Source organism: Eumetopias jubatus, unplaced genomic scaffold, assembly GCF_037043125.1.
Source record: "Eumetopias jubatus isolate StellerSeaLion01/CBP00866 unplaced genomic scaffold, mEumJub1_p1.0 scaffold_12, whole genome shotgun sequence".
Taxonomy (NCBI): domain Eukaryota; kingdom Metazoa; phylum Chordata; class Mammalia; order Carnivora; family Otariidae; genus Eumetopias; species Eumetopias jubatus.
Window position 1 is genome coordinate 112,658,977 of NW_028274818.1, and position 15,209 is coordinate 112,674,185.

At 50.0% G+C, this 15,209-nt stretch overlaps 1 pseudogene; it reads left to right on the forward strand.

Moving 5' to 3' along the window:
- Positions 1 to 13,723: 13,723 nt before the first annotated feature.
- On the forward strand, positions 13,724 to 14,532 carry LOC148162918 (histo-blood group ABO system transferase pseudogene; annotated as a pseudogene).
- The last annotated feature ends 677 nt before the right edge of the window (positions 14,533 to 15,209 follow it).

The following is a 15,209-nucleotide window of genomic DNA, read 5'->3' on the forward strand; positions in this document are numbered from 1 at the left end:
CAAACAACATCTGTTATATAAGATAGTTCTTTTTAGGCTGATAGCACCTTATTTTCATTCCCTGTGACGTTTCCACAGTTTTACTCTTCCCCTTAATTTTGATGTTAAAATGTACCTCTTTTTATGCTGCAAATTCACTGAGAAGGGATAGTGACTTTGGTTATTTTTCATGCTCTTTTCCGTTAACCTCCAAACTCTAATGAAGGGGTTAACACACCCTTCTACTACAGAGTTGTCAGCCTGAGCCTAGCCTCCGTGGTCTGTCTTCTTTGCTCCTGGGTATGGCTCTTTCTCTGCCTCTTGAGGCTGTTGATTCTTATTTTGTTTTCTTCTGACCTGCACTATTTTGTGTGGGTTCAATACTGTTAGTTGACACAAAGCTTTGTGAAAATAAGTGGACTATAAATCATGCTTATTTCCTAATTAGATCTGACCGTATTCAATAGTAGCAGCCTTTTCCCAGGCCCCTGGATCTTCATCTGCTCACCACTCCAAGATTTTTAAAAACATATTATATTAACAGTTTCAAAGAATTAGTTTTTTTTAAAATTCAACCAAGTCACACTATTAATTATGTATAGAATGATCTGTAAACAGTGAATGAACAAGGTTTTACAGGATGAAGGAAGAATTGGCTTTGTGGCTGGGTTTGCCCTAATGTTTACTCACTGCTTCCCCCGTGTGGCCGTTTTCTAGATAGCACGTGGCAGAATGTTTTAACCCATCAAATTCAAGGGAGAATAAGATAGAGTAGGTTGGTCCCTGGATTCCCTAGCTCCTAAGATCCATCATATAATTTAGAAGCCATATTCTTTTTTTTACATCTGAAAGCTTTATGTTTTGCAAAAAAACTTAAATATGATTATGTGTACACAAGGAGTGCACACATTACCTATGCTGAACAATGCCAAGAAACAATATATTGGTGCAACAGTTGTCTTCTAAAATAAACATAAAAACTGAGCCCAGGCCGGCAGACAAAAGCAAAATACTTATTTCCCAGCAGCACAATTAAGCTATATTCTAAATCGAGTATATCTTAACTAGATATTAGGGTTAGGGTCAGGGTCAATTTGAATACATTAATTATGCACAGCTTTTTGTATGTCAGTCGTAACTCCATAAAGTGATTTTAAAAAATAAAACGGGAGAGAAGATAGTCACTCAAAGCACTGATCACCTTTCCTGTCATGATAATTATGTAACTAAACGTAATTATTGCTTCACCTTAGCTGAGGACCGGGAGGTGCTCCTACAGGTACTTGGCAGGTAGCATCTGTGGCCAGCTGCCCATCTCCCCACTGCACCCACCCCCAGCTCAGCACATCCTCTTCTAGGCTCAAGGGCAGCCCAGAGGGACCAGGCCCAGGTGTGGCTCCCTCCTCTCAGGCATGGCTTCCTTCCGACAGGTGGAGAAGGTGGCCAACTCACAGACACATGGCATCTTCCTTTGGTTACTTGCTATCTGCCTCCCCTTTTTGTCACCCTGGTCCTTAAACTTTAGCTCCTATGAGACCCTGGGTTTGCAGGTTTCTGTTGATATTTCCAAGTGTGCAGATCTGTGTTGTCTTTGTTCCCTGTCATTGGGTCGGAGATAAAAGCAGGAAACGTCATCATATTATAAAAGCAACAAAAATAAATATCAAGTGTGCTGTGTGCCTGGTACCGCAGACTTGAAAGAAATGGCAAACTACCTACCTCATGTCATACACAACTAGCTTTAGGGGCTCATAAAAGCATGTAAAATGAAATCATACTAAAAGAAATCTCATTACTAATCTTTTACCTTACAGAAGAGAGTTCAGCGACACCTCCCCCCCCCATCATTTCCTGTGTGGCCAAAGCCCAGTCACACTAACACGTGTAGCCACACAAGGACACAACTGTGACATCCTCCTGGAGCATTCCTCGTCCCACTGCTCCTGCTCTGGCCAACCCTGCACACCCCCAGTCCTCCTGAGATTCCCAAGTAATGACAAGCTGTGATCAGACTCCTGGAGCATTCCCGGTCCCCCTGCCCCTGCTCTGGCCAACCCTGCACACCCCAGTCCTCCTGACCGTCCCTTATAGTGACACAGCCCTGATCATCCTCCTGGAGCATTCCCGGTCCCCCTGCCCCTGCTCTGGCCAACACTGCACACCCCAGTCCTCCTGACCGTCCCTGCAGTGGCACTTGTCGCAGCATGCTGTCATGTGTTGTTTCTCAGTCTGCCCTTCTTGTCGGAGTAGGTCTCTCTCACAGCTGCCTGACTGGATGACAGGTAGATGAATGGTTTCGGGATCTTTTCTCCTGGGATAGCAGGTACCCAACAAAACCCTGATGGGCAGGGTGAGTCTCTGTCCCTCTGTGTCCCCCCAGCCTCGGTGGAGCATAGTGCCCAGGACAAGGGATTTGAGAGTCTTCCTAGATGAAGTTTGTTCTATGAAGGTGGATTCTTTCTGATATCATTATGTAACCACAGAACGTGGCCGTCCCTGTGAGACAGAAAGCATGCTACTGTATTGTGTTCTACTTGCATACCGTGGCTAACAAAGAGTCAACACACGCTCACACTCACACGTTCACACTTGCACCTCCGTTTCTGAGCATCACTCCCATGTAAACTACAGTGAATTCCCATTGGGCTGCAGGTATGTAGATATGCCATTAAAGGTAGAAATAGAGGAGGGTGGATATGGAGTTCTGGCTAAAATGATGGAACTCCTCGCCTACGCGGGTAAAGAAATTAGTTTTTCCCCAGAAAACACTACATTCTGCTCAAAGGAGTGACATGATAATATTACGTTTTAGAACGGGGATCGGCACAGACTTTTCTGTAAAATCTTCTGTAAGGATTTTTCGTTAGGTGTTGCAATCCACGTGGTCTCCCTGACAATGACTCCACTCTTGCACTGTGGCTTAAAAGCAGCCACAGACTGTCCATAACTAATGTTCCAGCCGCACTTTATTTAAGAATACAGGGGGAGGCCACATTTAGCCCATGGGTGGCAGTTTCCCACACCCCAGTTTTGCAACCTGATTTACGATGGCGGAGAGGGCTCTTATTTTCAAATGGCAGCATGGGCATACACTGGGATCTATCCTGCCTGACCCCGGCCCTTAAACCTGAAAGGAAAGATGATAGCAAGACTGACTAACCATTAAGGCCTCAGGAATTCCCCCGCATTTCTCTGTATGCCTCTAGCTTCCCACAAGATGTTTGTCTGTGGTTGAAGTACACGTAGGTATTGTTTGGCTGAATATGTCCCCATTGCCTAGTGGGTGTATCTTGTGGGGTATATAACACGCAGACGGTCATCTTGTTCAGGCCAAGATCATGAACATGTTTACGGTTTCCATGAGTCAGTGGAGGACCTGGCACGTGTGGGCTTCAGGATGAGTTTGATTCAGCCCTCAGCAATGTTTTTGAGCCCCTGGCTTCCTGGGCCCTCTGTGGTGCTGGCACTGGCCTGGCCTAGGCCACTTCTGCAGTCGTGATGGAAAAGCCCCTATACTGGGCGGTCCACCCCATGCTTTGCACTGCAGGCTGAGACCCAAGGTTTCTGTCACCTCACTGGCTGGGACCAGGTCACATGCCTATGGATGAGCCAGGGAGTGGGGCTGTGGAGACTGGTACAGGTTGTTAGGTCCTCTGTTGTAATGACTTTTCTAATTGCTGTGGTGGAAATGTCTTCTGTGATGCATCTGTTGATAAAATGAGTATTGATTTCTGGTAGCGAGTGGGTCCAAGGTGCTGGCTTAGTACCTAGCACCTCAGTCCCGGCACCTCAGTACTACTCTACTCTTCTGCAGAGACAATGGCTGAGAATGAGCAAAGTTGATGGAAACTGGTCTGGAATGCACAAGGTAGGGGTGTGTGTGTGGGGGTATGGGGATGGGGATAATAGCTCTGGACACCCTGTATCTACAATTTAACCAGGTTCAAGAAGGAGCGAGGAATCTATGGTGTTTCATAGTCAATAATGTTGTAGATGAAGAATATGCCTTTTGCATGGAGTATGACAAGACTTGTTCAAAGTATTTTCTAGTTGGTACAGAAGTCAGGGAGAACAGCACCCCGATCTGCTAGGATAGGCGTGAGAGGCTGAGTGCTCTCAAGAAGGTGTCTGGCTTTTGCAGGGCTCAATGTGAGCCTGCACACAGGACAGACGAGGACAGTTAAAGGTTTTGTTCTACGGAGGGAGTATTGGAAGAATGTGGCACACCTCGTAATCCTGGGGAGAGCACAGATCTCAAGTGGACTGTGGAGTAACTTCGTGAGAGTGGTGGTGATCTGTAGCATCCTGCTAACCAGATTCCTTTCCTTTATTAAGTTCTGGGGGTGGTTTCTATGCCTTTGTCCTAACAGCTTGGATTTCCAGGGGGTGGGATTTTTTTATTATTATTTTTTATAGTTATTTTAATCACCATACATTACATCATTAGTTTTTGATGTAGTGTTCCATGATTCATTGTTTGTGCATAAAACCCAGTGCTCCAGGCAGAACGTGCCCTCTTTAATACCCAACCCCAGGCTAACCCATCCCCCCACCCCCCTCCCCTCTAGAACTCTCAGTTTGTTTTTCAGAGTCCATCGTCTCTCCTGGTTCATCTCCCCCTCCGATTTACTCCCCTTCATTCTTCCCCTCCTGCTATCTTCTTCTTTTCTTCTTAACATACATTGCATTATTTGTTTCAGAAGTACAGATCTGTGATTCAACAGTCTTGCACAATTCACAGCACTCACCATAGCACATACCCTCCCCAATGTCTATCACCCAGCTACCCCCTCCCTCCCACACCCCGACCACTCCAGCAACACTCAGTTTCTTTCCTGAGATTAAGAATCCCTCATATCAGTGAGGTCATATGATACATGTCTTTCTCTGATTGACTTATTTCACTCAGCATAACACCCTCCAGTTCCATCCACATCGTTGCAAAAGGCAAGATTGCATTCCTTTTGATGGCTGCATAATATTCCATTGTGTATATATATCACATCTTCTTTATCCGTTCATCTGTCGATGGACATCTTGGCTCTTTCCACGGTTTGGCTATGGTGGACATTGCTGCTATAAACATTGGGGTGCACATACCCCTTCGGATCCCCTACATTTGTATTTTTGTGGTAAATATTCAGTAGTGCAATTGCTGGGTCATATGGTAGCTCTATTTTCAACTGTTTGAGGAACCTGCATACTGTTTCCCAGAGTGGTTGCACCAGCTTGCATTCCCACCGACAGTGTAGGAGGGTTCCCCTTTCTCCGCATCCCTGCCAACATCTGTCGTTTCCTGACTTCTTAATTTTAGCCATTCTGACTGGTGTGAGGTGGTAGCTCATTGAGGTTTTGATTTGGATTTCCCTGATGCTGAGCGATGTTGAGCACTTTTTCATGTGTCTGTTGGCCATTTGGATGTCTTCTTTGGATAAATGTCTGTTCCTGTCTTCTGCCCATTTCTTGATTGGATTATTTGTTCTTTGGGTGTTGAGTTTGATAGGTTCTTTATAGATTTTGGATACTAGCCCTTTATCTGATATGTCATTTGCAAATATTTTCTCCCATCCTGTCGGTTGTCTTTTGGTTTTGTGGACTGTTTCTTTGGCTGTGCAAAAGCTTTTTATCTTGATGAAATCCCAATAGTTCATTTTTGCCCTTGCTTCCCTTGCCTTTGGCGATATTTCTAGGAAGAACTGGCGGCGGCTGAGGTCGAAGAAGTTGCTGCCTGTGTTCCTCTTTAGGATTTTGATGGACTCCTGTCTCACGTTTAGGTCTTCCAACCATTTGGAGTCTATTTTTGTGTGTGGTGTAAGGAAATGGTCCAGTTTCATTCTTCTGCATGTGGCTGTCCAATTTTCCCAACACCGTTTGTTGAAGAGACTGTCTTTTTTCCATTGGACATTCTTTCCTGCTTTGTCAAAGATTAGTCGACCATAGAGTTGAGGGTCCATTTCTCGGCTCTCTATTCTGTTCCATTGATCTATGTGTCTGTTTTTGTGCCAGTACCATTGATGATGACAGCTTTGTAATGGAGCTGGAAGTCCGGAATTGTGATGCCGAGGGAGTGGGATTTTTTTAGGTCACTGTAACTGTTGGTCCCCTGGGGGTGGGCAAGTCCTGTTCCGCTGTTGAAGTTGTCTCTAGCGGTTGGAGTGTGTATTACAATCCCATAGGGAAATGGCAGGGGGGCTACAGTGGTCGGCAGGCTATTGTTATTGATGATTTTTATGGGTGGGTTCCATATGATGAGATGTGAGGTCTTATGGATAGGGATCCTCATTAAGGGCCCGTAAAGAGCGCTTTTTCTGAGTTTAATAGTAGATATATTTTATTATTTTCAATAGCCCTCCTTCTTCTTGGTCCCCCAGTGAGCAGTGCATTACAATGTTGCCGCATTTTACCCGCGTGTGGATGAGTGTTTGAGAACGGAAAATGTTGGCAATGCCTCTACAAATTGTACACTGGAACATCCAAAGAATAAAATTGTATTTTTGACAACAAAATAGGAAGTATCCTCCTGTGATTCTTAGTTTAAACCAGGGGAGGGGGCCTTTTTTGTGGTATTGGTAATGAGTATCATAGTCCTTCTTAGGGAACATTATCAGACTCTATTGGGAACTTGGTCTTTGTTATTGTGGAAGAATCAGGAGTCGACAGATTATTTGTCTCCTGTTTCATTTTCCAGGAACATTTCCACAATATTTGGTTTCACACCTCTGCCATTGTGAAATCATCCCAGATTTGGCACCAGCTCACCCTTCTGTGCAAAGGGTATGTTTGAACCAAGAAAAAAGCAGCTTCTGGGTGACTGGGAGTCTCTAGGATCAGAATGCTGTTGGTAGGCAGTTACTGTGACCCTAAATTCTGAACAAGCTCCTGACACCCAGACTAAATAGAGTTCAGATTTAGAAACTTCAGATAGAAATTTTGTGTCCATGATGACAACTAAAGAACACGTGTGATCCTTAAACCGAACTCTAACCCTTGACTTTAACCCTAAAAGCTAACATGACCCTAAGCCCCAAACTGGAACCCTGAATCTCAAACCTGAAATTGAACCCCACACCCAAACTCTGAACCCAAGCCCTGAATCCAAGCCCTGAACCATGAACCCAAACCCTGAACCAGAACTCTGAGTCATGAGCCCTGAACCCAAACCCCAGCAAGAACCCAAACCCAAATATGACCTTAAACTTTATCCCCTAAGCCCTAAGTCTTAAACCCTAAATCATAAGCCTAAAGCCCTAAACTGTAACTCCAACCATTACCCTCACGCTCACCCAAAACCTTCACTCTCACCCTGATCCTAAACCCAAACCCTGATCTAGAACTCTGACCCAAACCTGAACCTGAACCCAGAACCAAACCCTTGACCACACTTTGTTTATGCATTCACCATGGATGGACAGTTGCATGGTTTCTGCCTTGTGATTATCGTGAACATTGTTCGGGTTGGGGGCTAGGGTTAGGGTCTTGGGCTGGGGTCAGGACCAGGCTTGAGATCAAGTTTGCGTCAGAATCATGTTCAGTCAGGGCCAGGGTCATGTTCAGTGGCACTGTTTGGGTCAGGGACTGTTGTCGTTCCGTATTGTTTCCAATTAATTGTTTCTTAGCTATTTTTGGAGAAGTTGGGGGGATATTGGGCTCCATTCAGCTTGAATTTTCAGAATTTAATGGCTTCAGCTGGACCCAGGGAGCGAGCAGGTGCTTCCATTGAGCGGGGAGCTCACCTTGTCCTGCACTGCCTCCCCCGCCTGCAGAGGGCGCCCGACCCCAGCTCCCGCCCGGAGCCCAGAGCTTGGCCTGCGCAGCCGCCGGGACAGGGGCGGACCTCCTCAGAACCTGAGGTGGAGGTTTCTGGGGGCCGTGGGGCGCGTCCACGCTGACAGGAGCCCGGCCTCCTCAGGACTCGCTGTGGAGGCTTCTAGAGGACACGGGGCGGCGTCCGCAAGGACAGGAGCCCGGCCTCCTCAGGCCCCGCTGTGGAGGACGTGGGGTCGCGTCCACACGGACAGGAGCCCGGCCTCCTCAGGCCCCGCTCTGGAGGACGTGGGGTCGCGTCCACGCTGACAGGAGCCCGGCCTCCTCAGGACTCGCTGTGGAGGCTTCTAGAGAACACGGGGCGGCGTCCGCAAGGACAGGAGCCCGGCCTCCTCAGGCCCCGCTCTGGAGGACGTGGGTCCGCGTCCACACCGACAGGACCCGCTGAGGAGGACGTGGGTCCGCGTCCACACCGACAGCACCCGCTGAGGAGGACGTGGGTCCGCGTCCACACCGACAGGACCCGCTGCGGAGGATGTGGGGCCGTATCCACGCTGACAGGAGCCCGGCCTCCTCAGGCCCCGCTCTGGAGAACGTGGGGTCGCGTCCACGCTGACAGGAGCCCGGCCTCCTCAGGACTCGCTGTGGAGGCTTCTAGAGGACACGGGGCGGTGTCCACACGGACAGGAGCCCGGCCTCCTCAGGCCCCGCCGCGGGAGGACAAGGTGAGGAGAAGCCGTCTGAGCGGGGACCGCGGAGGGGGCCCGAGCTCACAGGACGCAGCGGAGGAAGGGCGGGTGCGCAGACCGCGGGGTGTCCGTGGCTCTGTGTGCGGTGACGTGGGGTCCCCGCGGTGCCGTGCGCGGGGCTGTCGGGGCTCCGCTCTCCGGCCTCGGATCCGCTCGGCGGCCCCCGCGGCCGTGTCCACGCGCACCCGGAGTCGGTTCCTGGGCTGCTCCCGCGGTCTGCGGTCCGGGCCGGCCGCCCGCCGCTGTGCTCCGGCTCCCCCGCCTCGGCCCCGCGGCTCCTCCCCGCGTCCACACCCGCGTCAGGGCTGTGGGTTCCGTGTCTGCGAAGACCCCGCTGGAGGCCCGTAGCGGCGGCGCGGACTCGGCGGACGGCGGGGGGAGAGTAGACGTGTCCGCAGCGTGCGCTCTGCCCTGAGCGCGGGGCGTCTTCCCGGCGAGTCTCCCTCGACGTCCGCGGTCCGTGTCTCACGGGGTCGGAGGGCAGGTGTGTCGGCTCCTGGGGACGTGTGCTCCTCGGTGTGTGGTTCTTCTCGATGCGGCTGTGAAGGAGCCTGTGCTCCGCGGGTCTCGTCCTGACGGTGTGTGAGGAGCGCCTGGAAATGCACCGGATTTTTGTCTCTCGGGTTTGCTCCTGGCCAACTTACCGAGTTTATCCGTCCTGTTGACCTTAAACTGAAAGTGCCGGTCGTTTTACCGGCAAAATGGGCTTCTTTGGGAGGAGCAGAGACTTGCCGTCCGGGACAAGCCAGCTCCGGCCACATCGCGGACGAGAAAGGACGGAGAGGAACAGCGTGTCGTGGGGAAGGAGGAGGCAGCGGGGGGCGCTGTTCCGACGGGAAGTCCGCCGGAGAGAAGCCGGCTTCGCGGTGACGGCGGCTCGCCCCCCTGAGCTGCGGGGAGCGTGGGGTTCCTGGAGGAGCGGACACCTGCGTCCTCCGCTCCGGGGCCTGTGACTGACGGGTGTCTGCTGTGGAGGCTTCCGACCCCGGGCCTGTGACTGACGGCCGTTCCCGTCCCTGACCCTGAGCGGCGGGCTCCCCGCTCCGGCCTCCCCGCTGGCGTCCCCAGTCCACGTTCCTGAGGTGCCCGTCTTGCATTTTCACAGTTCTAACCAGGTTTTGGGGGAGGGTTGTGGAAAATGGGAATTCCAGATCCCACTGCTTCTGCTGCACCCGAGACACGGGGGCTGCTGATTGAATCCTCCCGCGAGTCTCTCGCTACCACGTGGCCTCCTTCAAGGGCCGGTGGGCTCTCCGCGGTGGGGGAACCGGGTCTGGGAGGGCGCGGCCTCCGTCACAGTCTGGTGTCGTCTCTGCTTCCGTGACCTGGTGCCGCCGTGGCGGTTTGAAGAGTCGTGGACTCTGCGGTGATTTCAAAGCGCGGTCAACCTGTCACCGCAGCGCAAATACGCTTTATCTCCACACTCTGACCCCAGCTGTCGTCTCCTTACCACATTTACCACTTCACACGGGGTGCTTCAGGGCGTGTTACCCCACACAGGGACACTGTCCCGCGGAACCACCACATACCCGTAAATGAGGAAACCATTACACTCTCCACATTATAACCCAGACCACAGGCCCACTTCCACTGCCACCACCTGCCCCACATCCGAAATGGCCTTTTCCATTCAGATCCAGTTTTCTTTTTCTGGAACTGCTCCGAGACTTTCCCTTATTTTCACAACCCTGATGGGTTTAAGGATTTAAGGATGGATTTTGAGCCATTTACAGACGGCGCTAATCTGAGTGGTATTTTCTCTCTGGCTTCTGTCACTTGGGCTGTTTTCAGTGTCCATCCACGTGGTGACATGCATCAGTCCTTCGTCCACTTTTCCACCGTGACTAAACATAAATAACCTTTACCACCTAAAACATTTCAGGTACACAATGCTCTGGCCTTAGCTGAGTTCCCACGGTTGTACCTCATTCTCCAGAACATGTTCATTCTCCCCGAGGGAGACTCTCTATGCATTAAACACCCAACTCCCCGTGATTTCTCTGGAGAAGGGTCATCCAAGTCCTTTGTCTATTTTAAAATTAGGTTGTCTTTTTGTTGAGGAGTTGTAAAAGCTCTTTACATATTCTGGACAACAGACGCTTACTAGATACATAATGTACAGATATTTCCTTCTGGGGGCTGTCTTTTCACTTTCAGGATAGTCACTTCTGATGTACCAAGATTTGTAATTTTTTCCAACATTTGTTTTAATAGTGAGGGAGAGAGAGTGTGCGAGCGGTCGGGGGCAGAGGGAGAGGGAGAGAGACTTTCAAGCAGGCCCTACTCTGACATGGGGCTTGATATCATGACCTTGAGATCATGATCTGAGCCAAAATTAAGTTAGATGGTTAACTGACTGAGCCAGCCGGGCGTGCTGAAGAGATTTTTAATTTTGAGGATATTATTTTATCTATTTTTTCTTTCTTTTCTTATGCTTTGGTGTCAGAGCTAAAAGCATTGCTAAATCCAAGGTTATGAAGATTTATCCCCATTTATTTCTTCTAGAGTTTATAATTTTACCTCTTACATTTAAGCCTTTACTTATTTTGAGCTAACGTTTCTATGTGGAATGACGTAAGGGTCCAGTGTCATTCCTCTGCACATGGATAACCAATTGTCCCCCAATGTAATGTTGTCCACCCTTGTCAAAATTCAGTGGACCATAGAAGAAGGGGTTTATTTCTGGTCTCACTTAAATCCCACTGATCTGTATGCATACCTTTTTAAAAGGTATGCAGAACAATAAAAATTGTTATTTTATTTATTTATTTAAAACATTTAATTCAATTAATTAACATATAATGTATTATTTGCTTCAGGGTGAATGCATACCTTTACAACAGTATCACAACGTTTTCTTGACTATTGCTTTTTTATTAGATTTGAACTTTGGAAGTATGACCTTTCACCTTTGATTATCTTTTTCAAGATTGTTCTGGCTAACTTGTGGTCCCTTGAAATTCCATATGACTGTTAGGATTAGCTTGTGCATTTCTTCCCAAAGGCCTTTGTGAATTTTGTTGGGAACACATTGAATTTCCACATCGCCTTGTGTTCTACTGCCATCTTATCAATAGCATGTTTTTTCCTCACCATGGGGTGTCTTCAGAATTATTTAGGTTTCCCTTACTTTCTTTCAGCAATTTTTGTAACATTCAGTGTACAAGATGTGCACCTTGATTACTTCTATACCTAAAAATTTGTTAATGTTGATGTTCCCTAAAATGGAATTGTTTTCTTAAATTCCTTTTTGGATGATTCATTGCTAGTGTATAAAATAAGAGAGATTTTTGTGTATTGATATTTTGTCCTGTAACTGTGCTGAATTAGGTAACTGGCTGTAATCATTTTTGTTGATTATTTAGGAAGCTCTATGCAAGATGATGTTATCCCTGGTCTCTGATTAGACAGAGTTCTAGTGTTTCCTTTCACATGTGGATGCCTTCTTTCTTGGCTTATCCTTCTGGGTAGAATTTTCAGTACAACATTGAGCAACAGGTGAAAACCAACAACCTGTCCTTGTTCCTGATTTCAGAGTAGAGCTGTCCATCTTCAGACTTAAGCATGGTGTTTGCTAGAGATTTAATGAGAAAATTACTCCTTACTCCTGCTTTCGTGAGTATTTATATCAGCAACAGACTTTGGACTTTGGTTAGAACATTTTCTGCATCAATTAATATGACCACATGATTTATTAAAAATTCATTGTGCTGTATAACATTGCTTGTTTCACTCTATTGAATAACCTTTGAGGTGTTTGTGCAGAGCCACTTGCTTAGGGTGCACAGTCTATGAGCTCTTGGTTTTGCAATTCTTCTGATCTAGCTTCTTACATCTCTTTTAAGAAAGGTACAGGAATGTATTTTGCTGATTTTGTGGGGTTGGTAATAGTGGTTAGGGTTAGGAGTTAGGGATTAGGTTTAGGGTTAGGTTCTCCCTCTCCTCTGCTGCACAGAACCCATTCTCCTCTGTAACTAGAGTGATATTTTCGGAACATAACCTTTGGGCCTTTCTGTGGTCTGCTCCCCTCCTGCCCATCCTCTCCAGCCTCACCTCTTCCACCACAGCCACCCTTCTGTGGGCCACCCAAGTGTGTGGTCGTCCCACATGTGCCCTGGGCCTGACTACAAGCCTTTGCTTTTGCTCTGCCCTCTGCCGGGATCCCTCTTCTATCCCCCTGCTTCATATCTGGCTTGTTCCCCCATTGGCTGGGTCTGGGCTTGCCCTCTGGTGACCTGACTCATGTCTGCTGGTTGAGTGTGCTTATCCCCTATTTAAATGTAGTGCCCGCCTTCCCTGTGTGAGTGATTTACTAACCTGCTGGGTGTGGGGCATGCACAGGGAAGTAGCCTTAGCGCCTATGCAAAAACATCAGTCTCAGAGGGGCTCACAACGCTTGCCTATAATGGGGGACCTGCTGTCCTCACAGGGGGGAGCAGGTAGTACCCTTAAAGGGTGACCAGCCATGGAACGTGGTTGGACAAGACTTCCAACCTTTTGGGGCCGGGGAGATGTAGACTGGACCTGGAAACTTACACCCTTGGATTCAAGCCTGGGACCAAAGCAAGCCCCTTCTTCTTCCTGGTGTCGTCTTTTGCCTTCCCTGTCCACGGGCTGGACCTGATTCCTGATGTGGCAGAGTTTGAGGGTGACCCCTCCTAGGAATACCAGTGGCTTACTGAGCACCTTGTCAGCAGGATGCCCAGTAGCCTTCCAGGGAGGACCCTACAGGAAGTGGAGACATGTCTGCGGGGGCCAGCGGCAGCCCACTCAAAGCAAAGTGGGACTGGTGTCCGGCCCTGCTGATCCTAGCTGCTCTGTAAGACATAGAAATGAGGGCTGTGCCCAAAGGTGTTTCCTTCCTGGAAGGTGGGGATGGGATTTGCAGGGGGGTGGCCAGTGGAGGGCACCTGCAGGGTTTGCCCAGGAGCTCAGCACAGGCGGAGTGTTCCTGGCTCCAGCATGCTGACTGTGGGGCTGCATGGGTTTCCAGCCTCCAAAGCCTCAGGCTCCCCTTTGGAAGACAGGCTGTTGATGACCCCCATCTCGGGGAACAGATATTAGGGAGGTACTGCTGGCAGATTCTATCAGGAAGGTCAGGAGTTGGCTGTTGCTTAAAGCAGCCCAGGGCCCACCCCCTTGAAGAAGGTGCACATGTCCATGGCCCCCAACTCTGGTGTCCTGCTGCCAGCCTCTTGCAGTGACCCTCTTCCTGCCCTGTCCACTGCCCCTGTGGATACGTGGTCTTCCTGGAGCTGTTCCTGCAGACACCAGAGAAGGACCTCATGGTAGGGCACGGGGTCAACTACTAGGTTTTCACCAATCAGCCGGCTGCCGGGCCCCGTGTGCCCCTCCAGGTAGGCCGAAGGGTGGTGTTCCTCATGGTGGACACAGGGTCACTTACTACGTCTTCACCGACCAGCTGGTTGCTGTGCCCCGTGGGCCACTCTGGGAGGGCCGGAGAGTAGTGGTCCTCGAGGTACACGGCATCCTGCTCTGGCAGGATGTGTCCATGCAGCACAGAGCAATGATCAGCCGCTTCCACGAGCAGCGCTTCTTCTGTGACGTGGAAGACCAGGTGTGCGTGGACGTGGATGCGGGAATGAAGTTCTGGGACCATGTGGGCATGGAGATCCTATCCCCCCTCTTTGGCACCCCACACCCCGTTTTCTACTGGGCAGCCCATGAGGACTTGAGCTACGAGCGCTGGACACAGTCCCAGAGCCACATCCCCAGGGACCAGGGCAACTTTTACTACATGGGGGCCTTTTTTGGGATTTGGTGGTGGAGGTTCCCCGACTGACCTCAGCCTGTCACCAGGTGATGGGGGTCAACTGGCCCAATGGCATTGAGGCCGTGTGGTCCGATAAGTGCCACCTCAAGAGGTACCTGCCAGGCCACAGGCCCACCAAGGTGCTGTCCCTGGAGGACCTGTGAGACCCACGGCTGTTGGGCTGGCCGCCCCATCATTCCCCGGGTCATGAAGAAGCTGAGATCCATGGCTGTGCCCAAGAATCACCAGGACACCCAGAACTCATGAGGAGCTGTCCCCAGAGGAGCTGTGGGACCTGCGGTATTGGGCTGTCCCCTGAAGGACCTGTGGGACCTGCGGCTGATAGGCTGGCCCCTGTCATGAAGAAGCTGAGATTCAGGCCAAGCCCAAGAATCACCAGGACAAACAGAACTCATGAGGGGCTGCCCCCAGAGACCATGCAGGACCCATGGCTGCTGGGCTGGCCCCAGAGGACCTGCGGGACCCGAGCCTGCTGGGCTGGCCCCCCATCATTCCCTGGGTCATGAAGAAGCTGAGATTTGGGCCATGCCCAAGAATCACTAAGATACCCGGAACTCATGAGGGGCTGCCCCCGTCTCCATCAGGAGGTGCTGCCTTGAGCGGAGCCATCAGAGCAGATTCCTACTTCTGTCCCCTTGAGGGAAACAGTGGAACCCAGCACTGCTTGCACGGGCACGCCAGCGCCCCAACCACTCCTGCGCACAGGAGGCCTGCTTGGGGGCATAAGTTCCTCTCTTTGTGGTCACTACATTTTGATCATTTCTGTGTCCTTTACAGCTGTGAACGGCTCCAGTTTTATATCAGATGTTTTTCTGTGTCAATGCTGAGCAACCATCTTAAAAAGAACAATTGAGGGAAAAGGTTTTCTCCGTGGTTCTAAACAGAAATCTCCTGTTGGGGCTGGGAGCAGTCCTGTAGCAGCC